This window comes from Gracilinanus agilis, chromosome 3 (assembly GCF_016433145.1).
Source record: "Gracilinanus agilis isolate LMUSP501 chromosome 3, AgileGrace, whole genome shotgun sequence".
NCBI classification, from domain to species: domain Eukaryota; kingdom Metazoa; phylum Chordata; class Mammalia; order Didelphimorphia; family Didelphidae; genus Gracilinanus; species Gracilinanus agilis.
The window spans coordinates 501,293,388-501,316,389 of record NC_058132.1 but is presented as its reverse complement, the minus strand read 5'-3'; the positions used below and the strand labels follow the sequence as shown (position 1 = coordinate 501,316,389).

The window sequence follows — 23,002 nt, the reverse complement described above, 5'->3', positions numbered from 1 at the left end:
CAATGCCAAATGCCTAATGACTGATTCTATTCGTTTGAACTAGGTCAACCAATGGTTTTGGCATTCTGTAAACTCTCCCACTCCACCCCCCAACACACACACAAGCCCAAACACTGATTACAATTTTCCTTTAAAAGAGTCTGATGGGCAGGCACCATAATCTAGTTATCAAGCTTTATAGAAAAAAAAATCATGCTATATCTTGTCTGATAAGAGTATGATATGTAACATAGTATTAGCATAGTGTAGTAGCAAACAAATATATAAAATTAAAAGTAAACATTTCCTTCTCTGGACATGAACAATAATATTCTTTAAATAATTGGTCAGTAGCTAAGTGATTCTGTTTCTATGAACTAAGATAGACTTAGTTAGAAGGGACCTTAGAAGTCATTTAATCCAGTCCTTCGTTTTACTTCAATTTAAATATGATTTATCAATGCCATCATACCCCTTCATTTTACCAAGGAGGACAGCCTCAGAGGAATTAAGTGACTTGCCTAAGATAATAAAATTATCCAAGGCACTTGGAAAGGGAGAGAACAAATGAAGAAGGGAAGAATCTCAAAGACTAGTTATCCTGGTTGCTCTGTCGTCTAGACATTCAACACATTTTTATCTTTTAAATTTCAGTCAACAACTTTGGAATGCTGTGAAAGGAGAGACATAGTGAACGACATGGAAGCTGGTAGTTTTTCCACTGGATAAAGCAAAAGACCTACAGATTTTCTAGTATCCACCCCTGTGCCTTTCTGTGAAGACAGCATGGTACAATGGGAAAAAACTCTGAAAATTGTGGTAAATGAATATCTCAGAATTTTACTGTATCTTAATAACCAACAAATGGAAATAACAGAGATAAATTTGGGAAGACTTGTGTGAACTTATGTACAACAAAGTAAGAAAGGAAAATACTAAAAAACATTAGGGTTCCTACATAGTGCCATGAATCTCTGAGGTCTGGACTTGGTTCAAATCTTACCTCAGACATTTAATAACTGTGTGATCCTGAACAAATTACTTCACCTCTATCTGCCTCGTTTCCTCATCTGCAAAAATGGGGAAAAAAACCTTCTAGGATTGTTGTGATAATAAAAATGAGACATTATTTGTAAGGTGTCTGGCAAACTTTAAAGCACCATATAAATATTGTTTTTGTCAACATCATTGCAGTTCACATCGATGCCATGACCAATCTCAAGCCCAGAGCTCTGTTAATAAAACGCAGAGAAGTGGTGAGCTTACAGGAATGAGGAATATGCTGTCAGACTGTTCATTGCATCCATTTGTTTTACTTTATTGTGATTCTTTGTTAAAAGGGTAGGCTCTGTTAGGGGATGTGTGAAATATGATAGTGATATAGGAAAAGAAAAAGAATTTAATACCTACACTCAGGTTCTTTTAACACTAACTTTGAGTGAAGTAAAAGCTTTTTAGTTTCCATCTATAAAACAGACATGATAATGGCCTCCCTCTATCTCATGGAGTTGGGAAGATTTTTGTAAAATTGAAAGGATAATAAAAACATGAGTTGTTATTGAAAGAAAACTATATGAAACTATTCATTCTGAAGCCTAGAGGCCATTAAGGTTTTATGGATGTTCCAGACAAAATTCCTTTAAGTTAGATGTTTTAGAAGTTGTGGTATATGATGATAACGGAATACTTCTGTACTATAAGAAATGATGAGCAAGTTAATTTTTTTAAAACATGGAAAGATCAACATGAAATTGTGAAAAGCAGAAATAAGCAGAATCGAGAGACCATTATACACCCCAACAGAAATATTGTTTGGAGAATGACTTGTGTATGTCCACCTCCAGAAAAAGAACTGATAAACAGAAATAAGCAAGACATAGTTTTATATATACATATATCTTTTTGTCACATGATACCTTGTCTAGTAATGAGAGGGCAGGGGAGAAGGGAGTTACTTGGGAATTTTAATGTAACAAACAAATTAATAAACAAATTAAAAATAAAGATGTGTTGGAAGAATGAGGATATCAAAATGCTAACATTGCCTTTTCACAGATTATAAAGTGGACAATTTTCTTTAAATTTTAAGTATTTTTCCATGGTTACATGCTTCATGTATTTTCTTTCCCCATTTCTAAGCCGAGAAGCAATTCCATTGGGTTATACATGTATTATCATTCAATACCTATTTCCATATTAATAATTTTTGGAATACTCTTTTAAAAACCAAAACCCCACATCCAATACCCATATAAACAAGTGAAAAATCAAATGTTTTCCTTCTGCATTTCTATTCTAAAATGGGCAGTTTTAAAACTCAAATGGGCACAAAACTCACACATGCTGCTCAACACTAGCAATAGAAAGTTAAAGCAATGATGAAATCGCATATAAATGATTAGAAATCAACTTGGATGAAAAAAAATCACCAAGGCCTTTTAGAAACCCCAAAACACATTTCATTTGAATCACTGAAAAGACATTTTAGATGTCATTCCCAAACACCTCAGTATTTCAAGCGGATTCCAAACAATAATCCACACGATATCCATTCTCATGTTCTGTAACTGAGCTCTACATACTATAGGCTGAAAATAACCTCGGAGGGTATTGAGCCACATTATGACTACTTTCATAGTGCTCTAAAAAGGACAAAGCAAATCCTGAACTAAATAAAAAAATAAAAACATGTTTCATGTAGAATAATCTTTTATCCTAGACTAGACATTTTTAATCCAGGGTGCACAAACTTTGGAAAATCAATCTCAATAACTGTATTTCAACATAGCTGGTTTTCTTTGTAATCCTATGTACTTTAATTTATAAATTTAAAAACATTGTTCTGCTAACGGGGCCCAGAGGCTTCACCAGAATGATATTCCAAAAAGGAATATGATACAAAAATGTTAAGAATCTCTAAACCTAGGCACATTTGCTATATCCTCAAAGTAGATATCTAGTGCTTTGAATGGAGGCTAAAAATAAAACAATTCTTTATCCACCTTAGCAGAATAAAAACTATGCAAAAATTTTTAAAATATTTTCAAAAAATAATTTTTAAAAATTTGAGCTACCCTGGAAGAATTAGAGTTAGACTACAGATATTTTCCTTTTTGCAAACTGAATTACAAGAAGTCTTTTCACTTTAGACACAAAAGAAGTTTGCCCTTTCTTCATTCTTTCCAGGACAAGTTAGGAGTTAAAGGTGTTACAGCTGGTGGTGAAATGGATAGAGTACTAGGCTTAGGGACAGGAAGACCTATATTCAAATCCAGTCTTAAATACTTAATAGCTATGTGATTCTGACTAAGTCACTTTAACCCTTTTTGTCTCAGTTTCCTCAAGTGTAAAATAAGATGGAGAAGGAGATGGCAAACCATTCTTTTATTTTTGCCAAGAAAATCCCAAATGGGTCATAAAGAGTTGGACATGACTGAAATGACTGAACAACAGCAAAAGTGCATCTTTTCTAAAGGCATGATTCAAAGGATCCCACTAGTCTTCGGGAAAGAGAACTTCTTAGATCTCTGTCTATTTGATCAATTTCTGAGAAAAGCAAATAAGAATTCCCAGAATGACTGACTGCTTTTCCTTGAGCGGTTTAAAGCCCATATTTTTCATGCAACTAATAAACCAAGGACACTGACAAGTACATCTCTCCCCAAAGTAGGTTCATAAGTGCAATGGAAACATTTTCCTAATAAAACATTTATTAGGCCTTTATTCCTCACAGACAACTTTGCCTCTTCAGATAAGTAACAATTCTTTCGTCATTTTCTTTGATTTTGCCATTTCTATAAGATCAATCAGTAAGCATTTATTAAGCACCTACTACATGGCAGATAAGATGCTCTGTGCTGGAGATACAAAAACAAAAATTAAATAGTCTCTTTCCTCAAGAAGCTTACATTCTAATTGAGGAAATAAGTATATATAAAAATACACTAAAATATAAGAATGGGAGACCAGATCTACGAGCTCTTTGGTATGTGGAACTTCAGATGGGGAAATTCCCCTTTCCAGTACATGATGGAAACTCCTTATAGCCTTAGAGAGCCACCTAGAGAACAGAGAGGTTATGATTTGCTCAGTCACAAAGTCAGTAGATGACATTGGTAGGACTTCAATCTGGGTTTTCCTAGCCCTAAGGGCAGCTTTTCTCTATCCATTGCACCAAGATATTCATGGAAGAATGCAGACAAAATAAATACAAGGTAATTTGGGGCAAAAAAGTACTAACAACTAGGGGTAGAGAAAAGGTATCAGCAAAGACTCTGTGTAGAAGGCAGAGTTTAAGCTGAGCATTGAAGAAAAATAAGCATTTTTGTGAGTTGGGGGTGAAAAGGGAACACATTCCATGTATGGAGCATGAAATATTACCTCATATCTTTCCACTTGTTCAGTCAACTCCTTGCCTCTATTTCACCTCTTACTTACTTTTCAAGTTCCTGTGATATGAATTCTGTAGCTGCCATCTGATGATAATTGCTTCCTCTAATTTTATTGATGGTCTCTTAATTGTGCAATGCAACAACATTTCTCTTCTCTATATCCTTCTCTTGATTTTAGCAGTTTGTTTGGGTTCAAAGATCGTCTCCCTAGATGTCTTCCAAATCTATAGATCTAGTCCTAATTTCCCCCCTAAACTCTATTCTGCAACCACCAAGGGCTTCTTTTATATCTCTCTCTGGATGTCTCTTAAGTATCTGAAACTCAACTATTATCTTCCCTCCCTTCATTCCATCCCCAAATTGCCTCTTCTTTCAAACTTCCTTATTTCTGGTAAGGGATTCGCTATCCTTTGAATTACCCAAGTTTACTACCTTGAGTCAGTTTCGACCCCTGACTTTCCCTTACTGCCCCATGCCCAATCATCTGCCAGTCTTACCCATCTTATCTTCATAACATATTTCATATTTTTCTCCTCTTATGTGTATTTTATTCTAGATGGAGGTCCTTATCACTTCTTACCTGGACTATAACAATAGTCTCCAAATTAATCGCCCTGCTTCCAATCTCTGTCCTCTCTTAAATCATTCTCCATACCAGTGTAAATAATAATCTTGCTGGAGCACAGGATTTGACCACATCATTTCCTTGCTATGGGAACTGAGTGAACCACATCTTGTTGTGACTTCATCTTACGACTCAGTTCTGGATCTAATTCAGTTCCCTTTCTATTCAATTATGAATCTAGTTCAATTTCAATCTTGTGAGAAAACTGTTCAATTATAGGAATTGTGAGAAAACCTCACTGTATTGTTTAAACCTATCCCTGTATGGCTGGGAAGCTGGACCACCTTGACCTGTGCTTAGAGACCTTTAACTAAGACCTAGATTATCTTCTCCAGAAACTCAGTCAGATCCAGAGACTGACTTAAGGAGTTTTCCTCACAGTTACATATCTCAAGTAACCAATGTGTCTTATCTGAAAACTTGCCACACACTTGCTCCTTTGATTGAATACAAACATTTGGGGAGATTGGGACGCCTCTTCTTCTGATTTCTGTTCTCTCTCTCCATCCCAAATCAGAAAGTCTCTAATCTTTCTTCCAATTAGAAATCAGATTACCTAATTGTGTATCCTGGTTCAGTGTTTTCTTTTAATTAATTGGCCTTATTTGATTAATTCTTTTTAATACATAAAAAATGGTTCCACTCTGTATTCAGGGTCTTTGGACTGACTGGGGAATCCATTGACCCATTTATTATGCCTTTTTTGCTAATACATTACATATTATTTCCTCAGGAATTATTGATCATCAACCACACTGTTCAAGAGAATCTCCAGTGACTCTCTACCCTCCCTCTAAAATAAAGTACAAACTATTCCACATCACAAAATTCAAGTCATGTAAAAGGTTCTTTAAAAAAGTCACCACTGGAGATTATTTTGGATGAATGAATTTTCACAAAGTTGGGCAAAGAATGGGAGGGAATTTGGGGTCACTTACTAAAAAGAAAAATAATGTCAGAGATTCAGCACACAATGCCCTATGTATCCATTTCCATCTCTTATATACCCTCACTTAAGACCACAGATCTAGAAATGAACAAAACTTTAGGGGTCAACTATTCTAGCTCTCTCATCTTATACAGAAAGGAAATTATGGCTTAGGGAGACAGCAATTTTTCCCCCCTTGTCACAGAGGTAATAAGTAATGGACTCAGGATTTAAACTTGGGTCCTATGACTACAAGGTCAGTACTCTTTCTACATTTTATTAGATTTGGCAGGCTAGCAGTCTACTAAATGAGTATAGCATAAAGGCTGTTATCCTGTACTGAATACATTAACTGTTTAATGTTTTACTGACCTGGGATAATCAATTAATCAGCATTTATTAAGCACCTACTATATATATATATGCCAGACTGTTTTAAGTGCTAGGGATATAAAATTCAAGAAGCTTATAATCTAATGGAAAGAGACATGCAAACAAATATATACACAGCAAGCTATATGTAGGATGAATAGAAAATAATTAAAAAGGAAGGCACTAAAAATAAGAGGAGTTGGGTAAGACTTCCTATGGAAGGGGGGATTTTAGTTGGGACTTAAAGGAAGTCAGGGAGATCTGTAGTTGGAGTGGAAGAAGGAGAGTGTTCCAAAAAAGGAAAATAACCAGAGAAAATGCCCAGAACCAGGAGATGGAGTATCTTGTTTCGTGAACAGATGGGAGGTCAGTCTCACCGGATCAAAGAATACATGTCAAGGAGTAAGATGGAAGAAAACTGGAAGAGAGAGCTAGGTCATGAAGCTTCAGAGATGGATAGGCTTCCCACCTGTAAAGTCCTCCAGAAACAGAGTTAATATGCTCTCCAGGTGGCCCTTCTTATTTAGAGACAGTGAGAAGCTGAGCTCTATAGACAAAACACTTGGGAGGAATAATCAATGTTGATAAATAACCAATGGACTCCAGTCCTAATGGGAAGCCATTATGTCATGGCACAAAGTCAGCTAGCACTTTATCATCCCTGGCTATAGATAGTATTGGATCATTTCTATCTCTTAAAGACAAAAGAAGACTTTTTTCTTCCAAGAAAGTTTCCTTGGGTATAATAATTAGTCTTTCACATAAGGGTAAACAGAAAGCTGAAAGAAGTGCTGGCAATCTTGCCCAAAGGCCCCAAGTGGAGGCAGAGATATCCAGTAAAGAGGATGTAAAATAACCTTCTTTAAAGATAAAGCAAGTAAAGGATACTCATTCCTTCCAATGCTTCTGTGAGCTGGCAGAAAATCAACTACAATTGGGTGAAGAGGTCTATATTTTCTGCCATATCTAGGACAGTAACATAAAACTCAGTAGTATCTAGCACATAACAGGCACTTAATAAATGTTGATTGATTGATTGATTGATTACAAGGTTCCATCACAGCACCACCTCTATACACAATTCCTTAAAAGTTGGAAGAGTGTAGACTTACAAATAAACCAAAAGCTTCCTTGGTTTCAGAACAAATCAGTCCACTTTGGTGATGCCACTCCAGACCTATCTTTCTCCAGTTCCTCCTTGGCCAAACTGATATTCCAGCAAAGATCTGACCACATCACTCCTCTGGCTCAAGAAAGGTCAACTGCTTCTAGGATAAAATACAAACTTCTTTGGCATTTAAAGCCTTTCACAAACTGGCTCCAACTTCTTTTTCCAAAGTGACTTTAAATTAGTCCCTCATATGTGTCAAGATTAAAATTCTGGAGATTTATCTTAAATTCATAATTACTTATTAAATAAATGAAAAGAGAAGAAGTCAAAGAAAGAAAAGGTGCGAGCCACACTGGTCGGCTGTTTCTCTTCCCAAGTCTCCATACCTAGTCGGTGCCTCCCTGAGCTCGTGTTCCCCTAGCTAGGTCATCTTGCCATCCTTTCCATGCCAAATACAGCTTTCCTTTCCCTAGACCTGAAATTTATAACCTGCATGATACCACTTTTCTGGAATTCTCTGATGGGACGGAATTGATGTCAGTTTGGGTCAGAGGCCAGTCTTCTGGACACCAGGAGACACCTGGGACAAGAGGCAAGTGTTTTCTAGGTGCCAGGGAGCCCATGAGGCTTCTGGCTTCCTCCCAGAGGGCACCAGAGTCCCTCCCATACAGATAAGCCTCAGGCTTTGTTCTTAACGAAATCAGGGGGTGAAGGCTGAACCAAAACCCAATTTACTAGAGAATGGTTTTTCAAATTCAATACGAAACTTTCCTTTAAAAACCCCAAGACTGATCTTAGGGTACCAAGAAAAAAGGGTGAAAATTGGTGTTAAATTCTCACAATGTACTTCATATTCCAGTTCAGTTGGCCTTCTTGCTACTACATGTACAGAAAATTCTATCTCCATCTCCATCCATCTCCATATCTTTGCATAAGCTGTGCTCCATGCTTGAAACTTTTTTCCCTCCTCAAGTTTTCTGCATCCCCAGCTCCTTTCAAGGCTCAGATCATGTATAACCTCCTACACAAAACTTTCTGATCCCCCTTCAGTTGTCAATGATCATTCCTTTTTCCTGAAATTATTTTTTATCTATATTATACAAACTAACTTTTGTATATATTATTTTTTCCTCCAAGTTAAATGTAAGCTCCTTGAAGGCAGGGGCTTTTTTGTTTTTGTTTTTGTATCCCCTCCACCTAGTATAGCATGTGGAATGTGGCTAATGCTTAATAAATGATTATTTAATTGAATTTGACCTTAAGGTACTTGCCTACTTCCCCAGTCTCTTCATCTGTAAATATGTGATAATCTCTGCCTTATAATTAATCTCCTCAGAGTTGTGAAGGTTAAATGACATAATAAATGTTAAAATGCTTTCAACACAAAAATTAGAGGCCCTTTAGCCCCTGAGACAAAAGCCTTTACAGGCATTCCTTCCATATTGGGAGAGTTAGGAGAGTTTTGCCTCCACAATCTGGAAAATCCACATAAAATTTTTTGACTTTTTTCACACCAAATAAGTCTGAATTTTTTCTTTTTCTTTTGTGGAGTGTTTACAGTACCTTATTGTAAAATTTGGGTTAAGTATTTGGTCATAGGCTATATGGTTTCTAAACTTTTTCTGGGTCATCTGCAGCTTCTGCAAAACTTGCAAAAAAGTTCCATTTAATTTTTTATGCTGACCTGTGGATACATCGAAATCATGATGGGGAAAGTTGTGATGTGGAAGGGGTATCTGTATTTTCTTGTTATTCAGTTGGTTCAGACAAGTGTGACCCCACTTAGTGTTTTGGGGGCAAAGATATTGGAATGGTTTGCCATTTCCTTCTTCAGTTCATTTTATTTTTTTAAACTCTTACCTTCCATCTTAGAATGAATACTGTGCAGAAAAGAGGTAAAGGCTAGGCAATGGGGGTTAAATGACTTGCCCAGGGTCAAAGAGCTAGGAAGTATCTGAGGCCATATTTGAACCTAGGACCTCCTATCTCTAGACCTGGCTCTCAATCCACTGAGCCACATCCAGCTTATTTTACAGATGAGGAAACTAAGGTAAACAGGGTTAAATGATTTGCCCAGGGTCACACAACTAGTAAGTATCTGAGGCCAGATTTGAAATCTGGAAGATGAGTTTTGGGTGCTCTATCCACTGTGCCTTTTGGGTGCTAAATGTCTTTAAACTTAAACACAAAAATCACAGCATTAGATATTGCACAGTGGCACTGGATCACTGCCACCAACTCTCTCTTAATAGCCAACCCCCAGTGGCATAGAGCCACAGATTGAATCCTACTCCCAGAGGACCCCAAACTGACTTCAGTCTCTAAGGAGAAGCTAGTCCAGAATTGGTCTCAGAGACAGAGGAAATGCATGTGCCCTCCCTGGTGTAAGCCCTGAGATGGGTTGCGCTAGTTCTAGTTTTGGCCAAAATCTTTTGGGAGAAAAGGGCTTACAGAGTACTGAACGAGCAGAAAGATTATTGTCCTTAATGTGAAAAGTAGTCAGTGCAGAGAAAATCTGGAATTTCCTGGTTCTTGTCAGTTTGTGATAATAAAAGTCTACAAAAGTGAATCTACTTCCTTCTTGGGAACACACAGAAAATTATTTCTAATGAGGGGGATGACCCAATCTCTGTAATCTCTTCTAGGCTTTACAGTTTTACTATTCTGTTAACATCACTGATTTTCTGTGTTTCGTTTAGTCTGGATTTGTAACCCCACAAAACTTCTATGATGTTCATCTTGCCAACTGTAAATGACTCTCTCTCCATTTACAGAAAGGTTAACAATGGTGACTCATTTTGATCAGTAACCATGAAGCAGAAATGGAGATTAAAAACTGAAAGCTGTCTTTAGAAAAACACTGAACTCAAAGCAGAGAGTAAGATAATTCTTCATCCCACAAGCATTTATTTTACGATGAGCAAAGGTCAGGGCTGCGAAACAGAGCAAGACTCAAGCAGACAAGAGAGAGCTATCTATCCCTGGCAAAGCTAGTTGTGTGAGAATTATCTCATACTAATTTTCTCATCTTATTTATCTTTGAAAGTTAATCCCTGCCTCTGGTGATTTTTAGTCGTCTTTCACTGATCCAAAAGGAATCTTCCTAAAAGTACCAGACTGTTTTTTTCCTGTTAGTCAGGGAGGGAATAAAGGTTAGGAATCTTACTTTACCTTTTTCTTATTCTACATGAAATAACCAGGCATTGATTTGTATTTTGGTATAGCCAATAGTTATTACGGGACAGATGAAAATATTTCATGTGTTGAATGATTCACATTAGGTAACTATAAAACTCTGATGCCATGTCAAAGGATCAATAAGGGGTCTAGGACTTGAAAGTACTTTCAGTAAGCAAGATGGTAACTACTAGGGGCAGCTAGGTGGCACTATGGATAGAATTGCAAGCCTGAAGTTGGGAAGACTCATGTTCTTGAACACAGTTTAAAACCCAAGTTTAAATCTTGTCTTATACACTTAACTAGCAGTATGACCCTGGACAAGTCACATAACCCTGCAGAATGAGCTGGAGAAGGAAATGGCAAACTATTCTAGTATCTCTGCCAAGAAAACCTCAAACAGGGTCATGAAGAGTCACTTAATTAACCCTGTTTGCCTCAATTCCTCATCTATTAAATGAGCTGGAGAAGGAAATGGCAAGCCACTCCAAGTATCATGGCCATGAAAACTCCAAATGGGGTCACAAAGAGTTGGGCACAACTGAAATAACTGAACAACATGGTAACTACTAGAAGAAAAGAACTATTCATAGCAGCTCTTTTTATGGTAGCAAAGAATTGAAAACTGAGGGGGTATTCATCAATTGGGGAATGGCTGCACAAGTTATGGCACTGGTTATGAAGATCTGTAAGAGCTGATACAGAGAAAAGAAAGCAAAACCAAAAGATAATTTATATAATGTCAGTATTGAAAAGGCAAAAAACTATCCAAGCTTGAGGAATTCTTATCAATGATATGACTGATGGTGATTTCAGAGGATTCATTCAATTTAATAAACATTTATTAAGCTCCTACTATGTGCTAGGCATTATACTAAATGTTGGGGATGCAACTAAGAAAAAGACCCTCTTTTGCTGACAGGAGCTTTTGACATAATGTAGGGATCTTAATATAGAAAAGAAAGCTGAAAAAGAAGGGTGGGCCACTAGGGGCTAACCAGTGCAGGAAGTGATGGAAAATAGGGAATTACCTGGAAAGTTCTGAGCTCTCTATAACTTTAGCCAATTTAAAATACAATACTTTGTTCAGCAAAGGCACCAAAACACATTAGACTGATTAAAGTTACTGAAACATTGTGAGCAGCATCAAAGGCACCAAAACCATTATGTAAGAACTTAGTCAAGTCCTCACATAACCTAGGCATGAAATCAATGTCTCTGCTTTACCTGAGTCACTGAGGAAATATTAGGGCAGTTAGTCTCTGTCTCTCACACAGTTAGTCTCTGTCTCTCACAGTATTACACATCCTCCTGCAAGGCACACTGTCACACAAAAGTCTGCAAATTCTGACTAAATAAATATATTTGTAAATTCCATTTGGAACTGAAGTCCCTTTCCTGGGTATAGTGCCTATTACAAAGGTTTTTTTTTTCTATTATTTGAACTCTTTTCCTTTTCAGACAAGAACAATAGGCTCCCTTGATTCATTTAAAGTTACCTCCTTTCTCTTCTTGAATACATATATTCCCTCATTAAATCTTTATGACTTTACAGTTTTTGCATTTGGGCATATATGACAAAGTGGCACGATTGGGGAAGTGGGATAGGATAGAGATCATTCTCCTACTCCTGATTCTGTATGTTTAGTTGAAGATCAGCACTGGGCAGAAGGACAACTGACAAAGAAATGCTAACAGTCCTTTCTATAACATGGATCCACTTAAAAACTGTCCTTCCAATTTGTGGCTACAGCCAATAATCTTTCATGCAAATTAGGCAGAAGTCATCTCCTTTGAGTATCAACATACTTGGGAAGCTGGAAAAGAATCCAAGCACTCCTGCTTTACAAAACACAACAAACTGCTTAGCCTAAAAAAAGGAGAGTGAGGGGAGACAATTTTCAAGTAATAACTACAGAATTAAAACTATTCCACACAAATTCAGATTCACTGTACCACACGACACTGAAAATAATCCTTCCTATACTTTCTGGGAATCTGTGTTCTACTATACACCATTCTTTGAGGTAGCCAAAGATAATAAATAACAAGAGTCTGAATTATATATCAAAAATGCATTTATTACTAGTAAACCTCTGCATCTAAACTTCTATATAAAAACTTTAAAAATATTTTATATGTGTAAAATCAACTTTCTAGGTAAATTATAAATTGTCACTGTGTTATTACTGTGGTACACTAAAATCCATATGGAACATTTTAGACAGGTTTTTTTAAGTTTGAATAATTTATTTTACCCCAAATTACACATAAAAACAATTTTAAATCTTTATTTTTTAATTCTGAACCAAATTTCCTATTCCTCTCCCTGAAAGGGCAAGGAACATGACAGATTTTACATGTGCAGTAATGTAGTAAAAAAAAAAAAGAATGAAGTAAAATCTTCTCCATATTTGCATGTCTAAGCTCAATTTTTTCATAGGCAAAATAGAAAAACCCAAACTGAATCCTAGATACCAGTTCAGTCAGCACTGAATTCCATTCAAATCTTTTCCATTAACACCAATGTTCCTGATAAATAGACTACTAGATATTTATGAAGTAACTATCTCAAAGTAATTCAAATTTTGGATTCATACATTAATCCTTACATCCATGATAAAGAATTTTAGCAGCTAGAAAGGAGCAAAATCATACAATCCAACTCTATCATTTTACAGAAGCTTTATAGTAACTTGCTCATGCTCATTGAGCTATGCAGAAGAAGAATGAGAAACCAATTCTTCTAAAACCAATGCTAGGGACAACTGAGAAGGAATTGAGTATATTTGTCATTTCAGAGACAAGGAAACAGACAACAATTTGCCTGTAGAAATCCTGGAAATGAGTAATGATGAAGCAGGGGGGAAATGTGTACTAATCTGTTACTGTAACTACTCACTTTTATATATAGCACCTTAAGGTTTACAAAGCTACTTCCTCAATAACTCTGTAAGGTTGAAACTGTTTACAGATGAGCAAACTTTATAGATTAGTAATGTAGTTAGTTAATGAAAGTTATGTGGAACTTAAACAGACATCTCCTCACTTCATATCTAGGGATCTTTCCAAGAGATGATACAACCTTTCATGTGTTTTATCACTAAATTTCTGTCCTTGGCTTGGTTGGTGTTTCTGTCCCACAGTAACAAGATTGCAAAGTCTATGTTCTAGGACTTTATGTCAACCACCTTTTAAGTCTCTTTTGTCAAGGTGAACAGAGACAACATGTCACCATGAAAGGACAAAATGGATCCATGAGGGGACAAAATGGTGCCATGACCATAAATGACTTCTGCATGAGCATCTAAAGACTTCTACCTTCAATGTTCTGAGTAAGATATTAGAGATGTGTAGGGAAGAAGGGTGGCCATTTGGGAATCAGTGGAAAATACACTGGAATTGTAGCTGAAGGTCCAAGTTTCAAATCCCAACTCTGCTTCTAACCACCTTGTGACTTCAGGCAAATTCATCTTTCTTCTCTGAAACTCAGTTTCCTTATCTTCAAAAGGAGGAGGAAAATAATCTTTAAGTTCCCCTCCAGGTATAATCTCATGTTCAAGAAAATGACACTCTATATAAGGAGAAAAGACAACCTACTAGCCATGTCTAGTGCAGCTGGTGAATTAGTGAGGTTTCCATGCAAAGGACTGTGCCCAACAAGTAGCCTCAAACATTAGTCCTAAAGCAGTCATAATTTGGAAGAGAATAATGCAAATGTCGTTCGTTAATGACCCGTCAATAGGAGAAGGGGACCTGACAACAACAACAAAATACACACAGGCTCTAATAGTTTCCTTTACACACAAACTCTGTAAAATACAGCAGCAAACAAGATTGATTTACAACACAGAAAATATATCATCACCAATTCTTACCTTACATCAGGAATGCCTGGAGTCCAGCCTAGGAGCCCAGTTTGAGTTGGTTCCTCACTCCTTAGTCCCAGGTGCTGTTTACTGCTGCCTCCCTCTGCCACCGGTGAATTTCTGAAAGTTCAAAATCAGAATAAATTAGCTGTTCAATTTTTCCAGTCTGTGAAGCATAGCTTCTGCACCTTAAGGCTCCCATTTTAATTAATCAGTTTTAATCCATTACCCTCCTCTTTCTGTGCTAGGTCTCAGCACTTTCCATTCATCTGTTCCTTTGGTGAGAATAGATCTGAGACTACCTTCCCCCTCAAAATGTTTAGCTCAGTTTGTTTGTTTGTTTTTTAATGGCAACTAGTGGGCAGATGGGTGGTGCAGTGAATAGAGCACCAACCTTAGAGTCAGGAAGACCAAGTTCAAATGTGGCTCAGGCATTTACTAGCTGTATAGGCAAACCACTTATCCCTGTTTGCCTAGTTTCTTCATCAGTAAAATGAACTGGAGAAGGAAATGGCAAACCACTCCAGTATCTCTGCCAAGAAAATCCCAAATGGGGTCATACTGAGTCGGACAGGTCTGAAACCCCTGAACAAAAACAGTATGGACTAGGTGAGACAGGCCTATACTTACTTATGAGGTTAGATTAAATGTCAGGTTGGAATCAATTCAAAGCAGACTTGGTCTGTTTATGCTGAGGAGAAGAAGCACCCAAATCTATTTATTAGCCCTCTGCCAGGACAGACCTAAGGAATGAGTAATTGAGTCAAGAATCAGGAAAACCTATCTAGCAGTAAGAGAGTACTATGAGTATTGAGTTCTTACTTATCCCTCTCAGAAAGAATTCAGTATTCATAGACCTCTATTGTCCAGGTAAGGTTGGCAAGACCAGCCAAGATGGTCAAGAAGTAGGGTCATATACTAGGCTAAAGAAGTCCTGCCTTTCAGCTGGAAGGGAACTAGCCACATTCATATCAGGAACCCAAAAGAACAGGTAATTATCTCTAGCAAGTTGGGGGACAGGGGAAGCCTCATTTCAAAGCAGAGATAAGGCTTTAAAAGTAAATACCCCGGGGCAGCTGGGTAGCTCAGTGGATTGAGAGCCAGGCCTAGAGACAGGAGGTCCTAGGTTCAAATCTGGCCTCAGACACTTCCCAGCTGTGTGACCCTGGGCAAGTCACTTGACCCCCATTGCCTACCCTTACCAATCTTCCACCTATAAGTCAATACACAGAAGTTAAGGGTTTAAAAAAAAAAAGTAAATACCCCCCCCCAAAGATGGAGGGCACAGTGACAAATGCCCACTAGGGGAGGAATCACTAACAAATATCACGTCAAAAAAGAACCACAAGGGTACAATCGAACATAACAGGCTTCTCTACTAGCCGAAATGCAAGGATCCAGAGCAAGGCTGAGGGACTTATGAGAAAGGAAACTAGCCACATTCAGAGGAAGAACTGTAGGAGGAGAAACACAGAAGAAAAACAACTGCTTGAACACATGGGCTTTGGGGGATATTATTGGGGATATAGACACTAAATGATAACTCTAGTCCAACTATCAATAATATGGAATTAGGGCTTAATCAATGATACATGTAAAATCCAGTGGAATTGTGCGTCAGCTTAGGGGTGCTGGGGGGGCTTAGGGGAGAGGGAAAGAACATGAAATATGTAACTATGGGAAAATATTCAAAATAAAAATTTTAAAAATTAAAAATAACCACAAGGTCAAGCCTGAGTAAAGAAAGAAGCTAAGTAAAAAAAATTGGGGAAGTGGGGAAAAAGAGAGACAGGCAGATAAAAGGATTTTGAGAGGGGACAGATATCTAGAAGGGGAGAGACAAGAAGAAAGGATAAAAAGAAGGGGAAGGCCTCCTTTCACTTAATTTTTTTCCGTTGGCCAAACTAGAACACCTGAAATTTAGACCTCTCTTCAATTAATCTACTTTGGCTTTCCCATGCTACAAGTTACCTGGTCTTCATTAAGCACAATGACTTTCACCACAGGGTCATTTTGGATTGCAGCAATAAAGGCTGTTAACACAAAGCAGTCGGGTAGCTAACTAGTCCAGACAATCATATGTGTTTTATTTTTTTGAGGGGGGAAGAAGGTGGGGAATGTTCTTTTATAAAGTGATAGCCCACTGAGACAAATGAGGCTAGGTCTGGTGACACAATCCAGGGTAACAGAGGTAATATTAAACCAAAACACTTGGAGTTAAAGCAACATTCCAATGACTTGCTAATGAGTTTAGTTCTCTTCTGGCTTGAACTGTGAGGAGCTGATTGGCTCTTTTCAGGGTACACAGTTCTCAATTAACCCATCTGTCCTCTCTGAGTCTAAAAGGTAAATTAAATAAATGCCCCAGAATAAAGAGGAGAAAAGAAGAATAATGATTTTTAAGGAGCTGGGGAGGTAAAGTTAAGGTAGTATTCACCTCCAATAAAAATCTAATAACTCTAGAAGTTAAATGGGGTTTCTTGCTTAGAATATATGTAAATTAATTCATTTCAGGATTTTTTCAAATATTCTAGTTTTCTTACAAGGAAGGTGGGATGGATGGGAGGGAAACTATCCTCATGGCATTCCATTTGTTGACATTGCAATACCATAGTCCTCACATCAAGCGCCTGTCCTGGTGAGATGAAATTTTACAAAAATAAATATCTTTATAGCATTTTCTGAATCTCACACATTTAATCTGGTCTTCACAGGAAGTCTGTAAGGTAGGTAAAAGGCACATGGTATAATGTAAAGAATATTATTGGTCTTGGAAACAAATCCTTGGGTTTGAGTCCAGACTCTGAGATTTTAGTTTGTGTGACCATGAGCAACCTCTTTGAGCCCCAGATTCCTGATCTATAAAATGGACACAATGATATTTGAACTCCCTGTCAGGGTTGTTGTGAACCAAGTGGGAATTATTGTTGCTATCCCTACTTAACAGATGGAAATGGTCTATTGTAGGCATGGGGGGGAGACCAGTACAAAGGTAAAGAAATGAGAGATGGAGTGTCATGTGTGAGAAACAGAGAGAAGGAAATAAAGGTTTGTTGCCAGGCCATGAAGAATTTTAAGAGTTAAATTAAAAACTTAATATAGTATCTTAGAGAGAACAAGGGACTCTGCAACTGGGGAGAATCTTGAAGCATGGAAGCCTGTGAAATAATGCATCCAGGTGAGAAGTAATGAGGACTTGAACTAAAGCAATAATTAAAAGAAGGGGTTGGAGGAGAGAGATTTTGTGGAGATGGGAAAAGATTTGACAACTCATTGGATATTTATAGAGTGGAGAAGTGAGGGAGGAATTGAGTATAACACCAAAGTTACGAAATTTGGAGAGCAGAAATAATGGTGGTATCTTTGATATAAATGAGGAATACTGGAAGAGAGGTCAGTTTGGGCTGGGGGGAAGAAGATAAGTTCTGCTTCAGAAATGTTGAATGTGAGATACTGACAAGGCATATATCACAACTGAAATGTCCAGTAGTTAATTAGAAATGCTAGGCTGAAGCTCAGGGAAGAGGCTAAGGATGGATTTGCTAGATCTTAGGGCATCTACCCCAAGGGTATCATTGATAAAAAAAAAAAAAAAGGCCCCATATATCTCAAAATATTTATAGCAGTACTTTTTGTGGTGGCAAAGAACTGGAAATAAAGTAGATGCCTATTGATTGTGGAATGGATGAACAAATTGTGGTATATGAATATAATGGAATATTACTATGTTATAAGAAAAAAGGACAAATATGATAAATACAGAACAATGGGAAAATTACATGTATTCATGAAAAGTAAAGGGAACAGCCAAGAAAATAATATACATGATGACAATAATGTAAAGTGAAAGAACCACAAAATGATGAAAAAAATTCAAGTTTCAAGATTTTTTTAACAATAAGGGTTACAAAGAAGAGCTCTGAAAAGACAGCTCATTCTACCCCTTTGGTGTCATCCATTAAGTGTGGAACATTGTATATATATTGTTAGATTTTTTTCCTCTGTATTATCAGTTTTCCTGATTTAAAAAAAATCTTTTTTAAGTGAGATCACTCTGGGAGGATGGAGAGAGAGTGATAGAGGGCAAATTTAGGTAATGTAAAAACAAAAGATCAATAACCTTTTTTTGGCAAAATAAAAAAAAAACATGTCTTCAAAGTAACACAGCAGCACCCACAACAAGAAACAATGGAGTTCTAGGAGAGAACAAATTAGCCTGAGAAAGAACTGGGGGAGGGCATAACAGAAAAGTGCATTAGGCAAAACTAATGATATAATCAATCAGAAAACTAGATAACATGAAAACTGAAAGGTGTTAACACAGAATTACATAAAGGATCTCTGACTAACAAAATATAACCTCAAAAGGTGGATCCAAGTAGTAGAGTGGAGAACTAATCCCCAAAGCTAGAATCCATATCACTCATCACTTTATTCATTTAATGAGAGATTAATGAGTAGTAAGACACGCAGAAAATAATGAAAACAGTTGCACTTCATTACACATCACTGATGAAATGGGAAGAGTATTGAATCTGAAGTCAGAGAACCTGGGCGTGAATCTTGGACCTGCTGCATATTCCCCCTGTGACATGAGCAAGTTACCCTCTTTGGACCTCATTTTTCTCAGCTGTGAAATAAAAGGGTTGAATTAAATGACGTCTGAGGCTCCTTCTAGCTATAAATCTATAGCCCTCTGATGCTAAAAATATTCTGAATACAGGTAGTATAGAGAAGATTTTCTTCTTACAAAGGTTTGACATAGAACCCATCAGAGACAATTTGGTCTACTCTAGGCAAATAGACCTGGGAGTCAGAAATGGTTGAATTCAAATTTGGCCCTTGGACCCATATTGACCAAGTGACCCTGGGAAGGTCAATTTTCCTCTGGGTGCCCAAGGTACTATCTAAGATTAAATTGCAGATAAGGTGCTAATCTACATAGGCAAAGGAAGTTCTTCTACCAATGAAATCACAGGTCTAATCTAAAATACAATACAATACAATAAAATAATTATAGATATCACTTTCACTTACTCCCTGTGTGACTTTGGGCAAATATCTTAACCTGCATGTGCTTCAGTTTCATATATATATATACACATGTAAGTATGTGTGTGTGTGTATAGTAGAACCTAGTAGAACAAACACTAGGAGATCCTATTTTTTTATTTTTTCAAAGGTAGTCATTTTTGCAGAAAGTCTATAAGAAAAACTCCAAAATTAAACAAGTTTAAAAAATATAGCTAACACACCAAATATACACATGTGTATGTATATCAAATCAGAAATTAAAATGTTTTAGTAGTATTATTATGGAAATCGTTTTGACCTCATGGATCCCCTGAAAGAGTCTTGGGGACCCCAAGTTTTTCTCCTTGGACTGGTTTTCCCCCGCAATTACCACAGTCATTTCTAAGACCCCTTCTTCATGTAGAATCTATGGTTCTATGAAAATGAAAAAAGCTGCCCCACTGAAATAGTAAATGGGAAAAAAATGAAATTTTGTTGAAGATTCTATGTAAATGCTTCTGAAATATGCTATATGAACCTATTATACAATCACAATCTATCTTAGTAAATAATGCTTGCCCTAGAATGAAAATGGCTACTTTATATCTTATATAAAATTAAACATTTGAAAAGATCTTGAAAAGACACACACACTCTGTAGCAACAAAGATATGTTTCTAGGCTATTAGTACAAAATGGACATAATATTTATATCAGCTCCTTCACAATTACATGACTTTCTTTAGAGAAGGGAATTGCTTTCTAATTCTAAAAGTTCTCTCAGTGTGAATTATGATGATCAGTCTCAGGCCTCCATTATTTATGTTGTCATTGTGGAATGTGGGGAATGTTTTACTTCTGTGTATGTTGGATAAACTGGAGATCATCCAGGAATGGGCAATCTGGATCAAAGGACCACAGATTCCAGACTCAGAAAGACCTTACCATGTTCAACACCCTCATGAATACAGATGTAGAATCTGAATCTGAGAGTGATTAAATGACTTGTCTGTTTGAACTCAGATCTTCCTAATTCTGAGCCCAATATTCTCTCCACTGAACCATAACTCCTTAAAGGCAGGGGTTGATTTTGCCCCTTTTTGTATCCCTAGCACCTGGCAAAGTGCCTGGAGCAGAGTAGGTGCTTAATACCCCTCAAATAATCAATATTAATTAATTTATTGATTAAGTTCCTGCTGTATATCAGGCACAGTGCTAGGAACTGAGAATAAAAACTTAAAAGTCAGTCTCTGCCCTAGGAGCTTACAGGCTAATGGGAAAAGACACGGCCCTTTGAGAGTATACACAAAATAAATACAATATAATTATGTGAGAGAAGGTAGCTGTTAGAGGCAGTTGGCTGGTACAGCAGATACAGAGCGGTGGATCTAGAGTTAGACCTGAATTCAAATCTGGCCTCAGACATTTAAACAGCTGACCTTGGGCAAGTCACTAAACCTTTATGGGTCCCAATTTCCTCAATTATAAAATAGGGACATGAACAATCTACCTCCAGAGTTCTTATGAAGATTGAACAAGAAAATATTTATAAAATGCTTTTCACAGTGGCAGGCACATAGTGAATAATTTTTTTAAATTCAGTTTATTTATAGTTTATAGTTTTGTATATTTATAGTTTATTTCTTTTCTTAGTAGTTGTGGGGCTCGTGAAAGCTTTCATTAAAAAAGTGATATTTAAATTCAGTCTTAAAAAAAAAAACCCTAGGAATTCTAAGAAATAAGGAGAGAATTCATTTCAGGCAAAGCCAACAGCCCATGGAAACAAAGGAAGATAGAAAATGGACTGCCATATTTGAGGATTACCAAGCAGGCCAGTTTGGCTAGACTATAGTGTATGGTGAAGGGGGGAAACGGTTAATAAACTTAGAAAGGTAGGTTGGGGCCATGTGATGAAGGGCTTTAAGTGCCAAGCAGAGGAGTTTATAGTTTATCCTTGGAGTTTATTGAGTACTTGGAAAATCATTTTGGCAGCTCTGTGAAGGATGGATTGCAATGGGAGGTTTTTTCTGATTCCCCTGGGTATTATCATTCTCCTTCTTAAAAATAAGATGTATTCAAAATGGAAGAAGAAAAGAAAGAAGGAAAAAGATTTTATTAAATTCTTACTATGTGCCAAGCATTGGACTAAGTGTTGGAAACAGAAATAAAGGAGAAAATTCCTACAGGCAAGAAACTCACTCTAAATGGGGGAGACAACACAGTTTAGTAGCAAAGTGGACACTAACACCCAGGGGTCCTAAAGGTGCATCAGTAGGTCAGCTGACAGGACTAAGGGTCTAGGGAGGATGATGGCAGCGCAAATGGTAAGGCTCATAGGCTCTGGGACATAGTAAGTAGCAAGGCTTTAGTTGGTGACTCCCAACTCATTCCAAGTGGTAAGAAGAGGTCTTCCCTCTTGGCAGCCCTTAATTGGGACCTGAGCAGCTTGGTCAGAGGAGGGATGTGTAATTCACAAAAAAAATTTTTGTGTGTCCATTAAAATAAAAGTATGCTTGGTGTATACAAAGGGGGGAAAAAGTGTGGACCACATTATCAGACTTAAGGCTTCAAAGAAATTAGGAAAAAGAGAAATAGAACTAAAAGGTAATAGACCATAAGAAAATTTAAAATATTTTCTTAAAAAAAACACCTTACTTTCTCTCTTAGCATGTATTTTAAGTATTGGTTCCAAGGCAAAAGAGTAATAACAGCTAGGCAACTCTACTGCCTCTTCTTTACCAAACAAAAAAGAAAAAAAAACAACATTTCAAATGACTTATTCAATTTTAGAGAAACTAAGTAATTTTATAGATGAGAATATTCTATAAATTATTATTACTTTATTTTTATTTTTAATTATTATAATTATGCATAATTATATATATTATATAATATATATTACATATATAAATATAATTATTACAAAAGCCTTTTGTCTTAGAATTCACATTAAGTATCAATTCCAAGGCAAAAAAGCAGTAAGGGCTAGGTAATAGGGGCTAAGTGACTTGCCACTTAGTCACACCAATAGGAAGTATCTCAGGCCACATTTGAACCCAGAACTTCCCATTTCTATGCCTGGCTCTCTATCCACTGCATCACTCCTATCCACTAGCTACTCTTAAAATATTAACATTAAGAAAAATCTTGATTAGGACTGCTGGAAAATCTGATATATGATACAATATTTTAAAATGATTAAAAAATTTTAAACCTACATCAAAATTTATGGAAATCTACCAAAGCAATATTTTGTTTCATAAAAATTTATCTAAATGCCAATAATATTAAGGGAAAAAAGTAACCAAAAAGGCCAAATAGAAAATACATCAGAAATCATTCCTTCATTTTACAGAAGAGAAAACTGAGGGCAAAATTATTTTAATTATTTTTGTTAGTTAATTAAATTAATTAGTATAAAATAGTAAATAGTTGAATTTTAATTAGATATTAAATTTAAAATGATTAAAATTATTTAAAACAAGAGATAAAATGATTTCATTTGAGGCCACAAATTTAGTTAAAGACAGTGTTGGA

At 36.6% G+C, this 23,002-nt stretch overlaps 1 long non-coding RNA gene across 1 annotated transcript in view; it reads right to left on the bottom strand.

The window, feature by feature from the left end:
* Positions 1-23,002, bottom strand: part of LOC123242600 — a 73,188-nt gene that overhangs the window by 23,871 nt on the left and 26,315 nt on the right. Inside the window, exon 2 of the long non-coding RNA XR_006505827.1 lies at positions 14,462-14,572. This is a non-coding gene — a long non-coding RNA (uncharacterized LOC123242600). The remainder of the gene's footprint in view (positions 1-14,461; positions 14,573-23,002) is intronic.